Raw genomic sequence first — 22,697 nt, 5'->3', positions numbered from 1 at the left:
CACGCACCCAACCACCGAACCAGCACCCCCCATCACCACCCTCTGCAACTGGACCCCAGTCACCACCGAAGACACCACCTGCACGATGAACACCATCCACTCCAGCTCCCCAACTGACCCCTGTCCTCACCACATCTTCAACAAAGCCGACTCCTATGCCGACGATACCCAGCTGATCCTCTCCCTCTCCAACGACCCCGCCACCGCCAGAGCCAGCCTCCAGGAAGGAATGAAAGACGTCGCGGAATGGATGAAGCTCCGCCGTCTGAAACTGAACTCCGACAGACGGAAGTCCTCATCCTGGGACCATCCCCCTCTGCCTGGGACGACTCCTAGTGGCCTCCTGCCCTGGGCACTGCCCCCAAGCCAACGAACCAGGCACGCAACCTGGGCTTCATCCTGGACTCCTCCCTCACGATGTCCAAGCAAGTCAACGCTGTTTCGTCATCCGGCTTCAACACCCTGCGCATGCTCCGAAAGATCTTCCGGTGGATCCCCACCTGAAACCAGGAAGACGGTCACCCAGGCCCTCGTCACCAGCCGACTGGACTACGGGAACACCCTCTATGCTGGAACCACAGCCAAACAACACATGGCAGAGGCCTCGAGAAGCAGAACTGCTGCGGCCATCCTGTGAGTCTGATGTTAGCTCGGTGCCCCCAAATCCCCCATTCACACCTCTTTCACACCATTCATAGCCCAGTCCACAGACTGCACTCACACCGCAGGCATCCCCGACTACACCTCTATATATAGCTAAGAGGTGAATGATGTCATTAAGCCTGCAGGGCCAGGGTGTGATGTAGTACATGATGTCACAAACCGGCCAGGGTCAAGGGTGTGATATAGTTGATGACATCACAAGCGATTGATGGGAAATACTGATAGCACTCATGGCTGCCTGGGGGGACCAGTGATACATTATGCTGGTAGGTGTGGGCCCATCTGCCACATAACATCACAGAACCAGAAGATTGAGGGAAGGAAGTCAGTTTCCTGTGTTCTCTTTATTGCATACCGACTGCTATTTTTAAGCTGCCTAGAAAGACAGAATGGGTCAGAGGATTTGTTTCAGAATTTCTCACTCTCTTGATTGATTATTCTACAGATGTGGCCTCGATGGTCAATAATTAACAAGTCATCTATCAATTTTGCTGCCAAAAAGAATGTCCTTCGTACCCATGTTAACAGAATCTGTAAAGGCGCTGGAGAGATGGGCCTAGTGCACTGCACAGGAATGCACAGCTTTTCATTCTGTTTCTTCCTGTCTGCTCTGCCCACTTCACAGGTGTGGTCAGGTATTCAAATGTCAGGGTGGGACCTAAGGATTCGAAGACACCCTACATCTTTCTTCTGCACTGACTAGCAGAGCCTGGCAGCGGTCTTACGGCTGGGCTCTGAGTCTTCATCTGTGTGAAGACTGCCATGGACTCCTTCTTGTGTGACTACGCACAGCTACAAGAGCAATGTACAAGTTCATGAAATAGAAGGTAGTTCTGGATACCCTGGGGGTCAAGGTGCCCAATGAATCTGTAGTCTTGGAATCTCCTGTTTTCACTCAAAAAATCAAGATATCACACATAGCTGCGGCTTCAACCTAAAAAAAGATTTATGTTTTGTGCAAGAGGCGTTCCAAATGTAGAATTTGCATTCCATACATAGCTCTTGCGTTCCAAATTAGAAGCGTTGTTCCAATCTACATTCTAAAGGAATTCTTTCCATTCCAAATTAGAACTCTCATTCCAAACTTAGAACGTCCTTTACAAAATAGAACTGTCAATCTTAGAACTCAAATTTCATTTGAGCAAGGCCTGAACATTACTTTGTGCCTTCATTGTGACACCACAAACACCTTCATTACAAGTTTGTACATTCGATTTCTGCGCTGAAACTGGAGTTTCCGATCTAAGCGATGTTGCAAAAAAAAAGTAACACTACTGCACTCACTGGGTTACTCATGGACAGATTTGGTCAGGTAAAACCTTGTGGAACTTGTCCATGGAAAACAGCTCTGTACTTCCGAAAAGTCTTGACAAAATCAGGGCAGAAAGGGGGACATCAGCTATAATTCACCTTTGCTGGGAGGAAAATGCCAAGCAGTGCAATATTCCGCATCATAGAATGTTCAAACCCTACAGTATCGTCGATTGAAGTTATGGAATGTCTGATACGGTGTCCGCACAGCACTGATGTTGTTTCGATTTAGATGTCGGTATATAGGTTTTCCTAAAACATGCCCTTATATAGGCACACTTTGCATTACCCTTATGTAGGCACAAGATCCCAGCCCTTATTTAGGCATTAGCCATGCTCTCCAAATATGGCATGGTCACCTACATCCGTCCACCCCAACGTCACGAGTTCTTAGAAACCAGACCCTTAAGCCATTGGGACTTTCCCTAGTCTAGGATTATTGATTTCTCCAATAACTCATTTATTATGCATGAACAGCTATGCCTCAATGGTTCATTCATGATGTCTTCCTCTGCCCGACTTTACATCAATGCTAACATTCCAAGGCACCTCCCAGGTATAAATAAACCTTACCGACGGCTGGACGGCTTGATTCGCCTAGGCTCGCCTCGGCAAGTTCGGAAGAAACCACGACTCCAGGAGAATTTATGTCCCAGCCTGACGCACTGACTAGATGCTGTCATCCCTGCTCGCAGAGAATCCAGCTTCCAGTGATCTGACTCCCTTCGTGGGGTGTTAGAGTTTGAGACCTGGAAAGAGATTCCCACCTCTCTCATTCTAAGGTATGGAGCAGACTAGAACCTAGAGGGACTCTTGGCATACAAAACTATAGCTTACCATACTATAGAATACAGCACCTACGTCTTACCTTGTACTACACTTAGGTTAGGTACACTGGGGTAGAACTAGTGAGATGCATCAGATGAGTATCCACTTTTTAGCCTGTCTTATTTATGTATAAGTATATGAATATGTGTCATAGCTAAAAGTCAATGCTATTGCAGTATTATTTCTTCTTACTGCTTACGCTGTACGTAATATATCTTGCATACTGTCTTGCGATTGTAACAGCTCATATCTCTTACACGAGAAACAAGACTGTTCAATAAATCCTTTTATTGAAACGCCCATCTATTCTTTCTGTGTAACTCTGAAGAAACTAAGCATGCACGATTGACTAAGTGAAACTGTTATCTATTTTTTCCACGATTCTCAGACATATTCCGATTCCAAAGGGAAAAACAAAGTTGTCATGTTTATGCGGTTGCCAGAAACTACTCCCTTCTTGTTTTTCAAGGAGTTTCTAGTGGCCTCTGAGTTAGCTGGCACACAAAGTAATTGAGTTTAATGTACTCGATAGAGGCATACTGACCTCAGTCCTATGCCAAAACTATAGTGTATATTATTCCAATGCGCAGAGCCTATTAGGGAAAGAGAAACTACACTACACTGGTCATTATGGGATCAGCGTCATGGTGCAAGAGCACGGCTGTCACATGTTCATGCACATTATCGCATTAGCCAGTCAATGAACCATCACACACTCACAAGGTTCTCCCAGTCAACTGCTCCACCCAAGAAGAGGATGGACAGGTCCGGAACGTTCAACTGATCACATGGAGGGGAAGGGAGAATGGGATGGTGCCTGGGGATGGAATGATATAGAGACTGTGTGTTACCGCTACACGGAACACACAAAGCCACCTCATTAATATCAATGAGCTCTTTTTAGCTCCAGTATGTAAGTATATACCCCGAAAAGATCAGTGTATTCATATTTAATTGCACATGTGTTCCCTTGATTATAATAATCATATTTTAATTTAACTCATGAATGGCTTTTGTTATAATGAAGCTATGAATACGGCCCATAGGAAATAGAAGAATATTCATTTACATCATATAGGAGAACGTTTGCAGCAGAGGAGTATGGAGGGTACTAGGAGAGAGCATATGCTCTGGGGGATGACTGTGGACACATTTGACAGTAATAAAAGAAAACTAATGTAGTAAAAGGGTAATGAGCCCCCCTGAAAGATTGGCAAGGGGAGATTTAGGACCAAAAGCTACATTTAAAAAAAGAAAGGGATGGAAAAGAAAAGAAGTACTTTTATGAATCGTAAGGAAAAGTGAGGATTAGACATGAAGAGTGGGAGGTGTTGGTGAAGGTACAGTGTTCATTGAAAATGTAGATTCCAAGTTCTAATATAAAGAAGGAACACATTCAAGATTTTTTAGCAGATATTTTAGAGCAGTGGTCCTTAACCTTTTGGCTTCTGTGATTCACTGTGGGTCCGAAGCTGTAAAATGTATCAATGGGCAGCGATCTGTAACTGTTCTTAGCGTGTCCCAGACTTTATTATGTATCAATGGGCAGCGATCTGCAACTGTTCTCAGCGTGTCCCCGACTTCATTATGTATCAATGGGCAGCGTGTCGTAACAGGCTGCAGTGGGCCCAAGTTGTCGTATGTATAAATGGGCGAGCTGTAACAGGTCTCACTGGGTTTCAAGAGGTAACATAACATAACATGAGTATTTGTAAAGCGCATGTTCACCCAGAGGTATCTTGGCACTGAATAACAGATGCTTATTGTTACCCATATCAACGGTACTCATTTTATCGACCTCAGATGGATGAAAGGCTGAGTGGACCCACCAAGATTTGAACCTGTGACCATGAGGTCGAACACAGGACCCTGAAGTGGACGCATTAGTCCATGTTACCAGCATTCTGGTAACATGAATCAATGAGAAGCAGGCTGTAACAGGTCACAGGGGGTCCCAAGCTGTAACATCTATCAGTGGGCAGCGAGCTGTGGCAGGCCGAAGTGGGTCCCAACATGTAACATGTATCAATGGGCAGCAAGCTGTAGCAGGCCGGAGTGGGTCCCAAGATGTAACATGTATCTATCGATGGGCAGTGAGTTGTGGCAGGCCTCAGCGGGTCCGGAGCTTTAATATGAATCAAATGGGCAGCGATCTGTAACAGGTTGCAGTAGGTCCCAAGCTGTAATTGCCGTTATTAGGCCTCGAGCCCGTGACACGCTCAAAGGCCTCATTGGCCCCAAGCAGCTCTGGGCATCAATCAGCCCAAGTAGTAACAGACATTAATGCGATTCCAGCTGTAATCAGCATCAATGGGTCTCAAGGTGTAACAGGTAACAATTGCCTTCATCCTATAATATGCATCAATGGTCCACAGGCTCTAATAGGCATTAATGGCCCCCAAGCTAGAATAGGCATCAGTGGATCTCAAGATGAGCGTCACAGTAGACCATGTGCCTGGGTACCAGTTGCTTGGTAAAATTACTGATTCCAGCTGGTTATGGCACCTCTGCAACATGCAATGACGAGCTTGTGTTTCCAGAATGGAGAAAGATAACGTAGACACGAAATTAACAGGCACTTTACTGCAAATGGATATCTATAATTCCAGGGACATTTTTTCTCCCATTTATCACCTTAATTGACCACGTGGATAATTTGATCCGTGGGGGAGGCTTTGGGGTTGTGGGTGGGGGTGTAGCTTCACGGTTTACTGCCCAGTCCTCTTTTTATGTTTAAGGTACTTGTAGTGCTGAGAAGCTCCACCCAGAGATTGTCACCTCTATGGACAGGTGCTTGCCTTTCAACATTTTTTTGATCTTATGAAAGCGGAGCCTTTCTTTCCGTGTCTCTCTGCTTCTCCCCTTTGAGCACAGGATCTTTCCTAGCTACTTTTGCCCAGTTTCTTTTTCCTATTTCCTGAACTTAGAGACACATGAAATGTGTTGCCAGGGTATTAATGCACCTTGACAGCTGGAGCAGGCACTACACATGCCCCACCAGCAGCCGCGTGTATCCTGCAGGCCTCCAGGCCTTCACTCCAAGGGCAACAGTCACCAAACGTGCCAGGAAAGAGGGAACGTTTCTCCCACCAAAATCACCCACAATGCACAATTAAACTGTATATCATCATGGACGTCATTTAAGGGTCGAAGCTGCGACCCCTGGCTCGCCCTTTGCTACTCCTGGCACTGCCTTTGCGACCCCTGACCTCGGAGGTGGCAAATTCAGTGCTAAGAACACAGGGTCAGCTTGGGCTCAACTCTTTATTTTCTGTCAATTCTTTATCACACTAATGTGTAAGTATTTGTGTGTGAATGAAAGTGGGTGTCAAAGGGCGTGTAATGTCACTTCCGCTACCCCTGGCATTTTGGTGAATTGACGTCCATGTATATCTGTTGTTGCTTGGTAGCAGTTTGTGTTACGCCTGTAAGGTACTTCATGCGTCTAGCTTAAGGTGTGCTTCTGTGGTGAATGACGTGTAGAGGGAAACCCCTCCAGTTGTAGAAAAATACAAAAACGTCTCAGCAGCAAAGTTTTAGTAAAGACCAATGCTTGAAGTATTTCAGACATTACCCTATAGATATGCTTGTGTCCGGTATCAACTATATATAGTGCCTAGCTTATGTTAAAGCGCCTCCAACAGACGGTTTCTCATCCAACACTGGGTCGCTTCCTCACTTGCCTTTACATCAGCCTCCCAAGAAGCGATATCAATGTATCGCCCATTTCTCTTAAAAGTGTTAACCATTTGGGAGTCTTTAGAAATACGCTGTAAACCTTATTGTGGACAGGTAATGTGTACTACCCACTCCCTCATGCAACAACCATGAGTTCTGGGTTTGTGGTAGGTCTGAGATATGTGAGGGTTGTCTGAAATGTGTGTTTCTTTCAAATAAATGTTTATTTAGTACAACTATTGAACTGATGAGACACGCTGAAGGACTTCAAGGCACTCGAATATCGAAGTAGCGGCTGCTCCCATTGCAAAGTGGTGAAGCGGGAGAGGGCGAATACAAACCAAAAACATCACGGAAGACAGAATAAAAAATATATAAAATTGTACTTACCTGCTCCGACGGCTGCCCACGGGTTCCCGATCCTCATCTTTCTGACGTCAGACACTGCTGCCCACTGGGCAGGATCCCAGATGCCAATCCCAGGGCTTCTCTCACGCTGGGAATACTGCTTCCTGGTTCGGCCCCAGACAGGAACTGGGAGTCTGTGTTGGTTCTCCACCCGGCTGTACAGCACAGCTAAGGGTTGGAGAAAGGCTACTGCGCATGACGGTCTGGCCCAACCCTTCCCCCACCCTCCTGGGGCTACAGCGTCACTATGGAGGGCCCGATGCCCTATCATATCATATGTGTGCATTTTGTAAAAACTAAAATCAAGAGCAAATAAAACAACTTGGGAATTGCACCAACAAACAAAATCAAGTAAGAAATAAAAGAATGGCAGAGTAAGATGCGAAACAAAACAGCAGCGAAGAAAGTGAGGAAAAGAAAAGACATGAAAAATCGATGTCGGAAAGAAATGACATAAGGAGCAGGGAAAATTACATGATGAAAGTAAAAATGCAAGATAAAGAAATTAAAAAATGAAATAAAGACATTGCAAAGAATGGCGAAGAAACAAAAGAGAAAGATAAAGTATGGACGAAGGAATGAGAAAAGATATTCTGGACAAGAGAAAGTCCGAAAATCAACTTTAGAACGAAGAAAAGCAATGAGGAGCCTGGGAAGGCAATGAGATAAAAGAACAAAATTAAGACTAAAACAACAAGAAACACAAAGTCCACAGAAGAATTAAACAAGGAAAGAATGAAAGAAAGTTTGTGAAGAATGAGGTGAGATGTAGATGTTAAAACTAAGAAAAGAAACAAGCAGGAAGAAAGCAGCTAGGAACAAGACACAGAACAGGATAAAGACAGTGCACACCCCTTTCATCCAAGGCAGGTCAAATTAGCACAAGTTCATGGGTAAACTTGTGAGCAGTAGCACCACGCCAAGGTTTTGACCTTTGCTACTGAACATTCACACCATTCACACCTTCATTCATACTACCTTGCTTCCCATCAGACCCACAGACATTCCGCACCCAGCTCCAGATAGGGGTTATGCCAGAGTTCCTGGAGCTCAAGGCAAAATTGAATTCGCCTGATGGAGAACCCCAGAAATTGCTATTAAAAGCTGTTTGGTACAACGACAAGGAACCTCATAAGGCCTTACCACACCTTATGGAATGCTCCGCCCCCACCTCAAAGTGCATCTCACTGGCGGTCTGCGAGGGGCTGCCTGTTTTCTCCCACTGAACAACCAAACAACACATGGCAGAGGCCTCGAGAAGCAGAACTGCCACGGCCATCGGATCACTAACACAATATCGATTGAAAAAATATCGACCTACACAAAAATCGACGTTGGAATATCGGAAGCAAGAATATCGACAGCCTATCTACAACTTGGTAAGTACAAAAATATCAAAACAAAAATATCGAAGTTAAACATATCGTAATTAAAAATATCGTTGTTTTTTTTAAATAAAAAAAGTGTAAAATAAAGTAAATAATACTTATAAACCAAATAAACATAGTTAAAAATATTTAATAATGTTTAAAATTAATAAATAATACAACATTAATTAAACATATACATAAAAAATATAATATAAACGTATAAATTATTAAAAAGTATTATAAATTACATGTACATCTACACACATCAAACAATAACATAATAACATAATAAACAGACATGGATGTTTTGATGGCACAAACAGTTCAAGTGCAGGGCCTCAATTAGGTATTAGGTTTCCAGTTTAAGAGCATAATTGCCTCTTACAATATTGAGCTAGTGGCCTCTGCCAGGGTTTGATACGCGGGTCGGTCGCTCTGTTGTTTTTTTACCAGTGAAGGTGAGATCAGGAAGTGAGCGGTTTGTATTTTATTAAGTACATGAAATTGTGAGCAACAACTACCATTAAATTGGAGAGATGTTTTCTAATTTCGTGTTTCTGTGTGATAGTCTTAATAATTAATACTGCTATATACCCTAAAAAAATACTCTGACGTTTTGGCCGCCCCATTATGCATACTCCTCAACAACGCCCTTGTGCCAAACATGCTGCCAAATCTGAGACCAGATTCACAACCACTCATCAGACCTGCTCTTCCTCATGTAAAATTGTCTTTCCCAGACATTGCCACGGCTGTCCCACCTACTCACAAGATTGCCGGACCGGACAGATAACACAAGCCCAGAGGCAGAATTGCTGGTATATACAAGGATTTAATCCCCTGCATCTCTGCCTCACTGACAGCCTAGACTGCCAGTCCCACAGAAGAAACCACTAGCATCCTGCATTCTATCCACTCCAGAGCCCCATTGGACCATTTCCCCCAGCATGTCGCGATTAAAGGACTAGAACCCACTAGTTCAATCTTCAGCCTGATCCTGAAAATCTCCATTACAACAGCCAACTCAAGCACCTGGACACATGCCACTTTAGTACTCCACCGCCTCAAAAAGCCCTCTGTGGACCCGACGACCCTAGTCAACTACAGACGTATCTCCCTGCCACCCTATCCTGCCAAAGTCATGAAGGACCATTAAGTTCATAGCCACCCACTTCAATGTCAACCATCTCCTCAATGCCGTTCAATCTTCTTCCAAACTGAGCCACAGCAAGGAAACAGCCCTCATACCAGACAACAGCCACATGATTGTGGATGGAGGAGGCACCATAACCCTCATCCTCTTTGACCTCTCCACTGCCTTCAACATGGTTTCCCACATCATCCTCATCCAATAACTTCACAAAGCTGGCATCTAAGGATCCACACTCAATGGGATATGCTCCTTCCTAACTGGCCTCACCCAGCCAGTCAGGCTGGCCCCCTACTGCTCCGTCAGCTGCATCTTCATCTGTGGAGGTTCATCACTGAGTCTGACACTTTTCAACACCTACATCACTAGTATCTGAGCATGTGAAATTAACATCTTATCTTACGCTGATGAAACACAGATGATACTCTCACTCAAAATGCGGAACACTCAGACCAAATTCCCTGATTGCATGACCGATTGGATGAAAAACATCTGGGTCAAACTCAACACTGCCAAGACAGAAGTTGTGATCTTCAGCAGGCAATCCTCACCATGGCATTTTGCCTGGTGGCCAGCAAGACATCGACCCACGCAACACACCCACACCAACAACATTGGAATAGTTATTGGCAATCAACTCACCATGAATGACTCCTGCTTCCACACTCTGAAGATGCTGTAGAAGATCTTCAAATAGGTTCCCACCATCAACCACAGAACCATCATCCAAGCCCTTATCAGAGCAAATTGGACGACGGAACATCCTGTATGCCAGATTCAATACATAACTGACTAGGTGACTCCAAACCATATAGAAGTCAGCAAGGATGATTACACTCAGCCTACGACACTACATGCACATCATCTGCAACCCGGGAAGCTCCACTGGATTTCCATTCCACAAACAAGCTCTGTTCGAACACATCACACACACTTTCAAAGATCAACACAACACGGCCCCAGCTTACCTCAACGCCGGCATCAGAATCCATAAATCTACCAGACACCTCCCCTCAGCCGGACTCCTATTACACAGACCCCACACATATGCACAACCAAATACAGTGGTTGTGCCTTCTCCTACATCACTCCTAAAGCTTGGAATGACCTGCCCTGCACACCAAGGCATCCTCTTCCATTTATTTGTAATACTGCAAGCAGCTGAAGATGTGGCTTTTCAACTACACTAGTTCTAGGCTAGGCCCAGTATGCTGCTGCATCATCACCAGGATTCCCTCAAGGGCGGTGTAGTGCTTTACAAATGCTCTTACCATAACATAGCAAGATATCCATTTATTGCTCCTCCTCATTCATTTGTATGGCAACTTCTTATTGTTTCAATAATTGTTCTTTTGGTGTCAAGGGGTAAAAAAGGGCCAAATTACATAAACACACTGGTCCACGGCATAACTTACCATCTGCTCCCGACCTGCCTTAACTTCTGAAGCCCTGCCTCATTGCTCGCTATTTTGGTCTGCCAAATGGAGCCTTCTGGTCAGTCATTTTTTTCTGTAAACTCACCAATATGATCCCTAGAGAAGATTGCTCTTGCTCTTGTCACTAGTTTGTGCAATTACCCAATCATGTGTTGGAGAGGATGTTTTTTCTTGGTTCATTAGTTAGGGTGCCTTATCTACACACTGTTAGCCCTTACATACTTTATCATTGCCTAATTTATTCTTTTCTTAATCTTAACTGGAGGGTTACAGCTCTTTTGGATAGAGGTATCATTCATCCTTTGACAGAGGAAGCTTAATGTGTAGCCCCTGAGTGAATCCATTATCTGTGACTTAGGGATTTCCTGTGCAGCCTAGTTTGTTGCCACCATGCTTGTATTCTTTTTCATATTCCTCTTCCCCAAGATGATGTTCATTGTGCTATTTCTCCAGAGGGAAGGATTCAGCCACTTTACACAGGGCTCGAAAAATCATTTAATTTTTACTAGACCTCCAGTTCTAGTAACCTAAAAAATGTACTCGACTTGACTGAAATGCTCTTGTCCTCAGTCTCTGAAAGCGGAGCAAAAGTTACAAGTTAACAAAATTTAAAGGCATTTTTATTTCTCATTCACTTTGTGAGCAATAAAGATGCCTTTAACTCTTGCTATCTTGTCCCATTTCCTCTGCTTTCAGAGACAGAGGTTAAAAGTCAGTTTGTCTTCCTACTCGCTAGAAAGGGCGAGTAGGACCTAAAAATAGCTCGTCCTAATTAAATCTGGCTCGCAAATGCAAGCGGGCGAGTGGATTTTTCGAGCCCTGCTTTACATGAAACACCCTTCAAGGTTCCAGTGTGCCACCTGTGTCCACCAAATAGTTCAGATCAGACACTTTCTGCATTACCGTCGATGTCCCACATCACTTATTCTCCAAAACTTTGGGAGATAGGGGCTTTAGCACAAACACTGCCAGAAATTTGAAGACCAAATCAGCATTGCTTTCTTGTAATATAACTGCTTCATTAGCTCCTGGCTAGCCTGCAGGTTTTTCTTCGCCCTCCTCATGTATTATGCTCTTATACTTCTAAAGCCTATCACATAGTCCACCACATTAATTTTGTAGAGAAATTGAAAGTTCCTTCCACCCTTCACAGATCAAGCTGAATGGTCCACGCAATGAGTGCCCACACAGAAGTCCAAAGTGATTGAAATCCATGCCTTTATCTTGATTCTTCTAGTTATCGAATAAGGGTCATGGCAGGAGAAGATCCCACTTGCTCCTGAAGTTCTCACCTTATGCTTTTAAGGGTCCTGTTAAACCTCTCCACTAACACCTTAGATTGTGGATGCTATGCATTAAATAAATTATATGTCACACCAGCTTGCTGTCACATCTGTCCTATGAGACAGTGTGAAATGGGTTCCCTGGTCAGAAATTACAGTCCATTGTTCGAAAGTTCTAACTCTCACCTCTGCGGTTATGCTCCGCCTCTTGATACCTGGAGCCATAATCCACTACAACCAAAAAGTACTGATGCTGAGGGGATCCTATTCTCCTGGCTGCTGGACAGTTCTTTAGAGGGTACAGAGCTGAAGGGGACAGGCCCATGTCATCAGCACTACTTGAGAAGAGTGAAGCCATCTAGACAGTCACCCTTAGGTTTATCTTACTTTTTTAAGAGTGATCGTAGGACTTCACTCTTTCTGGTTCCTACAGCTTGAGACCGATCCTCAGTAGTAGAATCAGCTTCCAGACTGGCCATTGTAGTGCCAGTCAAGCACATTGCTCGCTTGCACGTTCTCTCTTTGTCCACCAGCCGTTGGTGGATCCACAGGTGCTGTCCACTTTCAGAAGCAACTCCAGTTGTGCCCCATTCCCAGCAGCCAGCATGGGGGATGTGTCCAACAAATGTTCTTCCCTTGTATCCTCGCTCTCTTTCCTCTCTTGAGGTTCAGTGATCTGCGGGAATAGATAGAAGGGAGGCAGAACAGCTGGAGTGCATGTCCTAACCTGTCTCTAAGGTGGCTTATTTGATATTCCAACTGGTCCTCAGTATTTTTCATACTCTGGACATTTGTTTATGTGATTATGCTCCTTGTCATGCCATAGATGAAGAGTCGCATATATGTTATTCTTGGGTCCTACAGTTGCTTCTGTAGATTGGTAACAAAGGTACCGTGCTTCGTAAACAACTTCTTTCCATCCTCAACCCCTACTCTAAATATTGGCATATGGGTTTACCAGATTATTGGTATATAGTGTGGCCAGGGGTCTGTTTCGGTGGGGGCTCTCGACATGTAGACTGTCAACACCCGTTGCGATTCCCTATGGAGCTTTCCTATGAGGGTAGAAGAAAAATGGTCTGCAGGTCTTATGCCCACAACTCATCCCATGGGCGCAGGCAGGGAAGGAAACAGAGAATAGGGCTGGGGTTCCCTCCAGTTAATATTTCACCTAACTGATCGCATGGAGGGGGAAAGGGAAAGTCTCGGACACTTACCCCGAAACGGTTTCTTTGCTCTTGCCAAACCTCCAGTTTATGCCCATGGAGGGGTCGAGTGAAGGAGTTGGGTAGCTTGATCGGAGGGTTTCTTTCTCTCACGCGTTCATCTTTCAGGGGTCTATGCATCACATCCTGGTACTTCAATACCATGCTGCCACATAGGATGCTACTATATCTCTCTGGACTCCTCTCGGTCATATCTGCCTAGTCAATTTTGTTTTCCTGTCGTCTCCTACCCTTACAACACTTGTGTTCATTGTTTTGACAATACATTAAACACAAACAATGAAAGTCATGCACGCAGACTGTTTGGTTGTACACTTTTGTTTAGTAAGAGCTATAGATTCTTGTTCAGTCAAATCTTGGCACAGCTTGCCAGGACTTTATTTTGTGGTATTCCCGATTCAACCAGTTCTACTTATATGCAAATATCAATTCTGTACGAACATAATAACTCTTTTTTGTTGTGTAAAATTATTGTCATATGTAGGGTGCCCGAGGGCTCGGGTTTGAGGACCCAGTCAAAAAGAAAGAGGCTCTGAAATGATATGGTCAGAAATAGCCTTCAGGAAAGAAAAATATCTTTCTTGAGTCCCCTCGCTCACCAGGGTTTCCCCACGGTGACATGCTTCATCATTGGGGCCATCCCAGTTCTCTAAGAACTGGGGTTTGCTGCAACTTGCGGAAACTACGTATGAGCACTGAAATGGAAGACTATGTGTGATGCACAGTGTGTTGGAGTGGGTAAAAGTGATTAAAAATACCTTGCTAGTGGACTAAAATACTTTATTATCACTCTTAGGTTGGTATATTTAAAACGGGATGTTACACGGAAAAACCTAACTGTAATGGGTAGGAGTTCTGTGTAAGATCAACATGTTTCGAGCCTACTCCTAGCTCTTCATCAGGACCACACAGGGACCAACACCTGTGTTTGCCACTCCTATTAAACCTGAATCTGGTAAATGAAAATCTAAATGATCAAAACGCTGCCACTAATAAAGCATGCATGATTACACATTCGATCTCTATGTCACGTAGTGTATCTGTAACAGTTAAAATAACATGGTTAGAGAACAGCCCCCTCTCTCATATGGAGTAGGTGGATACACATTATAAGGTACTTCCATGCTGGTGAGGTTCTCCTTAATGGGGCATGCAGTCGTCCAGGCTCGCATCATGGTTGCAACCAAAAAGGTATAAACATGCCCGGCGAACACGCTGCGTGGTGTATGGTAAATGTTAAAAACACGCAACATATATTAGGTAACTAACACATGACACACATACAGATAGGAAAAACATGATCACAGACTAAATGCACATACTTAGAATTGACCAAAACTGTGCTTCATGGAGTCGAGGTGGGTGGTGTTTCCCTGAGAAAGATTCTGTTAAAAATAAGAAAGAAAACGGGTAGTTAATCGTTAGCGTGTAGAAAAACTGCCCAGGAAATCGATGTGTGGTTCCTGTGGAAGCAAACATGACTTATTTCAAAGTAGAGAACACCACATTTGGTCACCTATTAGTCTCCCGGTCCGACCGCATCTTAGCGTGTATCCGGCGGGGGCCTGAATAAATGTGTCTGAATTCTCCTGCGTCGAAGTCTACAAACACTAGACCGCGGGAGATGATACAAAATGGCCGCCGCCGATGGCAAAGGCGGCAGCCATGATGGTAGAATGCGTGAGCTCTGCGCTATTCTAAAGTTACTCAGTACTTGATTTCATGTCAATATAGACACCAAAGCGGCGAAAATGGAAGTGAACTTCGCCTTGGTGTATAGGAGACAGCACAGATTGTATTAATGTATATTAGAAAAGGGTTGTTAGAAATTACTAAAAATGCAAACAAGCATATTTTCAGTGAATGCCTGGATAAAATAGCCAGGTGTTATTGCGGAATATGCCCAGTGTATGTCCTGAGGTGTCTGAGTAAATGACATGTGGTTCGAAAGGCAGTGTTACCATCAATGTGGCGGAAAAGACCATATGCGACCACTCGAAAAAACGTGAAGTGAGGAGAATGGGGTTCTTCCCATTTGACACAAACTCCAGACAGCCATAATCAATGGTGGCTTATGTATTCTGAAACATGTATGCACACGGATACAGCGGGAACATGAGGTAACTGCCCCCACCCAGGAGGTGAAGCTATCGTGGGTAGATTACTCAATGGGTCTTAAATAGGCATGGGCGGAAAATCCGTTCCGCTCGCGGATTTTGCGGATTTTCGGGAAATCCGCAATCCGCGAAATTTGCGAATCTCCCGCAAAATCCGCAAATCCGCGAGCAGCGGATTTTGCTCGCACTGCTCGCACTGTTCGCGTGAGTTCGCGTGAGTTCGCGCCCCGCGAATAAGTGCAAAATTGCAGAAATACGATCTTAGCAAAACTGAAAGTAACTACTTACCAGGTTCAAAAGTTCAGGCTCATCATTAGTAGCCATTTCCTGTAGTGCTTCCTGAGGGGCCCCTCCAGAGTTCAGTTGCCAGTTGAAACTATTATGTGACCCTGCTCTGAACCTCAGAATAGTTACACATATGCCACAAAGGTCCTGAATTACAGCTAAGGGAGACAAGCAGGAGCCAGGCTGGAAGTTAAAATCCATTAATCAGCCCCTAATTCATTATTGTCAGTTGGGGCAGGGCAGGTGTTGTAACTAATTTTGCAACAATGAAAGCACTTAGCAAGTGCAAAAGATCACTAATCAGGGCGCACTAAGGAAGCAGGTGCCAGCTAAAAAAATATTCTGTGACACATTAATCAGCCCCAAATTAATTCAGGTCACTTGAGGCAGGGAAGGTGTGCTTTGCTTTGCCGAAAATAATGTACACTGGACAACCAGAGGGTGTGGTGAGGAAACAGAGGGTGGCATGGGTGGGCCAGAGGGTGGCATGAGTAGTCAGAGAGTGGCAGTGGTGACAGAGAGTGGCAGTGATGAAGAAGAGTGTCCCAAACAGGCTGGACACGTAGAAACAACAAGTTCGCAAAACTTGCGACCCGACAGGTAAGTTCGCAAATTGCGAAATTGTAAAAACCCTCGCGAACTGGCAGAAACACGGGCGAACACAAAAAAAAAAAATCCGCAAATTCGCGGGAATTCGCGGATTTTGCGGATTGCGAATCCGCAAATCCGCAAAATTCGCGAACGCGGGATCTGCAAAATTCGCTCATGCCTAGTCTTAAAGGTGGTGGTCAGAGGATACCATTTAGTAGAATTGGCCCAGGGGATGTCATCGTTAAGACCCTGGGAGTCAGTGCGAAGTTTGAAAACCCAGAGTTGTTCTTTCTCATGCAACCTTTTCACCAGGTTATCTTTATTTTTGATGTGTTACCGGACCATCAACCTCATGTCATTAGGTGTGTGTTGTTTCTCGAGGTAATGGGTAGTCATTCTCGTGGGGGTACCTTTGCAGCGTATGTTACTCCGGTGTTCTACTTTCCGGGCGCTGACTTTCCTTGTAGTCATCCCTATGTAGTAGAGATTGCAAGTGCACATAATTAAGTACACCGCACCTGTTGTGTTGCAGTTAGTGAATTGTCTCAATTCCCATGTGGTGTTGTTGTTCAAAATCACTGTCTTGGTGCCTGAAGTGAGGTGGCAGACGCTGCAATTACTGCAGGGATAGTGTCCCAAGGGCAGTGGGTGTAGGTGTCGTACATTCCCTTCTTCCTCATTGGTGGTACTGGGTCTTGGACGTACTAGGTGGTTTCTGAGGTTCATGCCTCGTTTGTGGCTGAACATGGGTGTAGGTATGTTCAGGCCCCCAATGTTAAGTGTGCGCCAGTGTTTCTTGACTATCACAATGGCCCCTCGCGGTGGGATGCCTGACTTTCACCTTGCGGATACCCTGCCGGGGTTATCTCACAGGGGAATACCAGGACGGGTTCCCTAAGCAAGCGCTTAGAAACCACTTGGTGATTTGCGCTATATAAATTCCTGTACTTTTACATTTACATTTACATCCTAGTCACTTTGTCAGATGCTACACTGAATGTGGTAATGCAGATGGGTCTCTTGGGTTCGGTGGTGTTCTGAACTTTGGGCTCTAGCAGGGCTTCCCTATTGTTGTTGGAGGCCCTCTTTCTATCTTTAAACACCAGGTGTTAAGTGTAATTGCGCCTCAGCAGTTTCTCACTAAGATCTTTGGCCTGCGAGTTGTAATCTTGTTTGTCAGTGCCGTTCTTAATCAGGCGTAAAAATGACCCAAATGGGGAGGTTTTCTTTCAGATGCCTAGGGGGAAAACTGTCGTAAATCAGAAGGCAGTTTCTAGGTGTGGGCTTGAAATGTGTGGTGGTAGCTAAAGCCCCTTGCCTTGCCAGCATATTGAGATCAAGGAAGCCAAGGTGTGTTCTACTCATTGTGTAGGTGAATTTCAAGTAGGGGTCTAGTTGGTTCAGCCAAACCACAAAATCAGTGGCTTCTGTCTCTGTGCCCTCCTGATCAGTAGTACAGCATCTATGTACCTTTTCCACAATAGGACATGTTGTATGTGAGGGTTGTTATTGATTAGTATCTTGTGTCTTTCCAGATGGTGCACATAGAGGCCGGCCACGCTCGGCGCAAAAGTACTCCCCATGCTGGTACCATGTTGTTGGCGATACAGATTCTCCTCGAAGCTGAAAAAATTCTCAGTTAATGCCAGTCTGCAGTATTCTAGGACTATGTGTCTTGGGGTGTGGTAGGTCCACTCGTTCTCAAATAGGACCTCCTCTAGGATCTCTAGTGTTTCTTTGTGTGGAAGGCTAGTATAGAGACTCTCTACATCCAAGCCAATGATTGTGCTTGATGTGGGGTCAAATCGGAGATCTTTTAGTAGGCAGAGGACTGCCTTCATGTCCTGCAAATAAGTGTCTGTGTTTTGTATCAAGGGACATAGAAATGCGTCCGCAAATTTGTTTGGATAGAGGTTCTAAAATGGAGCCTATTCCTGACTCAATTGGCCTTCCAGGCAGTTTCTCTAAAGATTTATGGATTTTGGGAATGGTGTAGAAATAGGGAGTAGTTGGGTTGGTATTCTCCAAGAAGCTTGCTTCTTTTCTGCTCAACCAGTCATTAGACAGTGATTCCTCAATGAGAGAAGCAATGTCGACTCGCAATCATTCTGTGGGGTCTTCTTTGATGTTAATATAGTTCCTTTTGTCCGCCAAATGACAGAGGCATTCATTCCGGTAGTCATCGGTGTTCTGTAGCTCCCCCTTTGTCTGCAGGTTTGATGGTTATAGATTTGTCATTAGACAATTGTTATATTGCCTCTTGCTCCATGTTGCTGTGTCCGTTCGACAGGCAGAAAGGCACTGGAGGAAAAATTACTGTCCCTCACTCAAATCCCTTTATCTGAAATCACTCGCCGACTACAAGATCGCAATCCTTGCTGCCAAAACCTCTTATTTCTCAACAAAAATAATGTCTGCCGAAAACAAACCGAGGGAGATCTTTGGCATAGTGCAGGACTTGGCTTACTCCGACAGGGCTTCACCTCAAATCCCCCCATCCCAGCCTCTTTGTAATCAACTAAACACTTACTTCCTTGATAAGATCGCTACCATTAAAGCCAACATCCCCCCCCTCATCAGCCTATGTCGACCCCTCTCCTCCTACTGTTCAAAACCTTCTCACCTCCATCCCCCCATCACTGAAGAGGTATTCCTGGACTTACTCCCCAAAGTAAAGTCAGGTTCCCCGGCAGACATCTGTCCGGCGCGAATTCTCCAACGAATTTACTCCTCTTGTCCTGAACCCCCCATTACCTTTCTTAACAGCTCCCTAGCGCAGGGAGTAGTGACCCCTACGCTCAAATCAGCCACCATAGTGCCCATCCTAAAAAAGCCTGGCGCTGACCCATCCATCTCAGCCAACTACCGCCCCATCTCCCTGCTGCCCTACTTGGGCAAGGTGCTGGAACGCTATGTCACCACGGTACTCAGCACCCATGTAGAGGCCAATGGGGGATTGGCTTCCCGCCAGGCTGGCTTTCGACCTAGGCACTCGACTGAATCAGTCGTGGTATCAGTCCTGGACAACCTCAGGAAGGGCATGGATCATAACAAACACCAGGCCCTGATACTCCTCGATCTCTCAGCCGCATTTGATACGGTAGACCACACCATCTTACTGTCCTGTGTCAAGGCGGCTGGAATTGAGGGAGCAGCCCTGGTGTGGCTTTCCTCCTTCCTGAGGGACCGCACTCAGGCGGTCCGGCTCGGAGATTTTACAACCATCCCACTCCCCGTCACGTGTGGTGTCCCCCAGGGTTCTTCCTTGTCCCCCCTACTATTCAATCTTTACATCTTCCCCCTCATCTTCGCTCTTCAACAGCTGGAGGTCACCGTGTTTAACTACGCGGATGACCTCCAGCTCATATTTGATCTATCCTCTTCTCCCCTCTCTGTTTCCACCTTCCAGCACACTATGACATTTATCAGGGACTGGATGAACCACAACCATCTCAAGTTAAATCCGGACAAAACCGAGTTGGTTCTTACCGGAGGTCCTTCCAGTCCCTGGAATTCTCTCTTCTGGCCCCCCACCCTCGGTCCCGCCCCCACTCCTTCTACTACGGTCAAAACTCTGGGGGTTAAAATGAACAATCAGCTTACCCTCCACTCTCAAATCAGCTCCGTAGTCTCCTCCTGCTTCCTCACCCTCCGAACTATCCGCACTGTCGCTCGCTTTTTCTCCCCCCAGGCACTCAAAATGATCATGGCCGCTTTAGTCATATCACGACTGGATTACGCCAACGCCCTCTACAACGGCATACCAGCATACAGTCTAAGGAGGCTACAGGTGGTCCAAAACCAAGCCGCCCGGCTGGTTTTTGGTCTTCCACGCTACCACCACTCCACACCCCTCCTCAGGGAGCTTCACTGGCTCCCGGTTAAGCAACGTTCTCTGTTCAAAACCGCCTGCATGGTTTTCCAGGCCCGTCAAGGCACTGCACCTGCTTTTATCTCCTCACTAATAAAAGAATACGTTCCCTCTAGACAACTTCGTTCCTCCTCCAAGTCCCTCCTCCAAACCCCACGCTTCAGACGCAAAAAGTGGGGTGGGTCCAACTTTTCCACCTTGGCCCCCACTTTCTGGAACTCCCTTCCAGACCACCTACGTGCGTCTACCCACTATGTATCCTTCCGTAAGGATCTAAAAACGTTTCTTTTTAATCAGGCATTCCCAGTGTAAACCTCCTTCCCCGGCCCAATCCCGGGCTCCCTTCCGTCTCTGTAGCCAATCCCCTCCACTAGCGCCAAGAAACCGTTCGGTGCACGCTGCGCTTTATAAATGTTTTAAATTAGAAATTAGAATTGTGGAACACTCTGATGGTTCTGGGATTCAACTTCGTGACCTCTTTCATGACTGCCTTCTCAAAGGCTAGAAGTTCCGTAGGTAAATTAGTTGCAGGTGGTGTGAAAGTAGATTTTTTCCTCAATCCTGTGTCGCTCAGTTGTTCTTCTGTTGGTGGTTTGTCCTTGAAGAAAACCTCAAGTTTAATTTTCCTAATGAACTCCTTGAGTTCACAACAGAGTTGAACTTGTCCATAGTGGGCATGGGTACAAAACCCAGACCTTTTTCAAGAACTGCCAGTTGAGTTGGTGTAAGTGTGGCTTTGGAGAGATTCACAACTAAACTGGGACGTTGCTCATTGAAGGATTTTCCAGTGGGCCCATGCTCCGTGTGTGGCTCCTCGAGGTCTACAGGGGTTGTGCCCATTGGACTTGCTGTCCTCTTTTGTTCCTTCCTCTCTGGATCTTTTGCCCCGTCCTAAAAAAGACTGGTTCTGTTGTTCCAGGGGTTTGTTCATAGTGCTGGTATTGTTATTGGTGGTAGGGTTCTGGAAACTGGGGTGGTCCGTAGAAGAAAGGCAGCGGTCCATATGGTTGGAGACCAGGGTATGTGGGCTAGTTGAAATTCTGTCCCCTCTGGTACCTGCCGTGACCACCACGTGGTCTCCTGAGTCTCCGGGTGCTGTGACGGGTGTGGTTGGTGGTGGAATCTGAGCTGTCTGAGCCGGAATCCGTTCTGTGACTGTCAGTATTGTAGCCCGGGTTTCTTCCACTTGGTACGTAGTCATCCCTAGTATAGGGGTATGTTTTTTCATGAGTGAAAACTTTCTGATCCTTCCTGAGTTTCACATATTTAGTGTCTTTCAGCCCGATCTCGAAATCGTTCATGGTTTTTGTTCAACTCCTCTAGTCGTTTTTTCAATTCAGTTGTGCTCTGATATGATTTTAAACGGACCTCTCGTGTATGTATCTCCTCTTTCATTTCTTCGGAGAGGCGTGCTGCAGTTTTTATTAACAGAACAAGCCAATCCCTGGTGCAGTGCCAGGAGATTAAAGACCAATCTTTCTTGAAGATTTATCTTTTTGGAATATGAAGGGTTTGTTTCTCACAATGAAACCTCAAGGGGCAATGTTGGCACGGAGGTATTCTGCCATCATTATTCCGTGGATTAATGTTTTAATTTGGTTACGTTTTAATTCTGTTAACTCGTCCCAACATTGACTGGCTTCATTGTTGTCTTTATTCGGTGCTGCAGTAAGTGGTAGCATGGAGGCAATAACTCTGTCCACCTCCTCATCTGAGAAGATTAGACCTGTTATCTCTGCCATGGTTGGTAGCTGGTGTATCTGTGTTGTCAGTCCCGTTGGAATGCGGAGTGTTTGTCAGGCACGCTGTTGTGCAGGGGAAAGAAAGGCTCCCACAGCAATGCAGCTGCAATAAACAGTTCACAAAAGGGGAAGGGAGGTAGAGGTTATTGTCAACTGGGTCCGCCCTCCTTAATGTATATTCCAAATAAAACCTGAGGTCGCGGGTTTGAGGACCCAGTCAAAAAGACAGAGGCTCTGAAATTATATGATCAGAAATAGCCTTCAGGAAAGAAAAATGTCTTTCTTGAGTCCCCTCACTCACCAGGGCTTCCCCACGGTGACATGCTTCATCATTGGGGTCAACACAAATGTCTCTATGAACTGGGGTGTGCTATGACTTGCGGAAACTAAGTAGGAGCACTGAAATGGAAGACTATGTGTGGTGCACAGTGTGGTGAGTGAGTGAAAGTGATTAAAAATACCTTGCTTGTGGGCTAAAATACTTTATTATCGCTCCTAGGTTGGTATATCTAAAAGGGGGTGTTACACGGAAAAACCTAACTGTAATGGGTAGGAGTTCGGTGTAAGATCAACATGTTTCGAGCCTACCCGTAGCTCTTCATCAGGATCACACAGGGATCAGCCCTGTGTTTGCCACTTCTATTAAACCTGAATGTGGTAAATGAGACCACTGGTTTTATTTGGAATATACATTAAGGAGGACAGATCCAGTTGACACTGACCTCTACCTCCCTTCCC

This window comes from Lissotriton vulgaris, chromosome 1_1 (assembly GCF_964263255.1).
Source record: "Lissotriton vulgaris chromosome 1_1, aLisVul1.2, whole genome shotgun sequence".
Lineage (NCBI taxonomy): Eukaryota > Metazoa > Chordata > Amphibia > Caudata > Salamandridae > Lissotriton > Lissotriton vulgaris.
The sequence above is the reverse complement of the archived record's forward strand: the minus strand, read 5'-3'. Positions refer to the sequence as shown.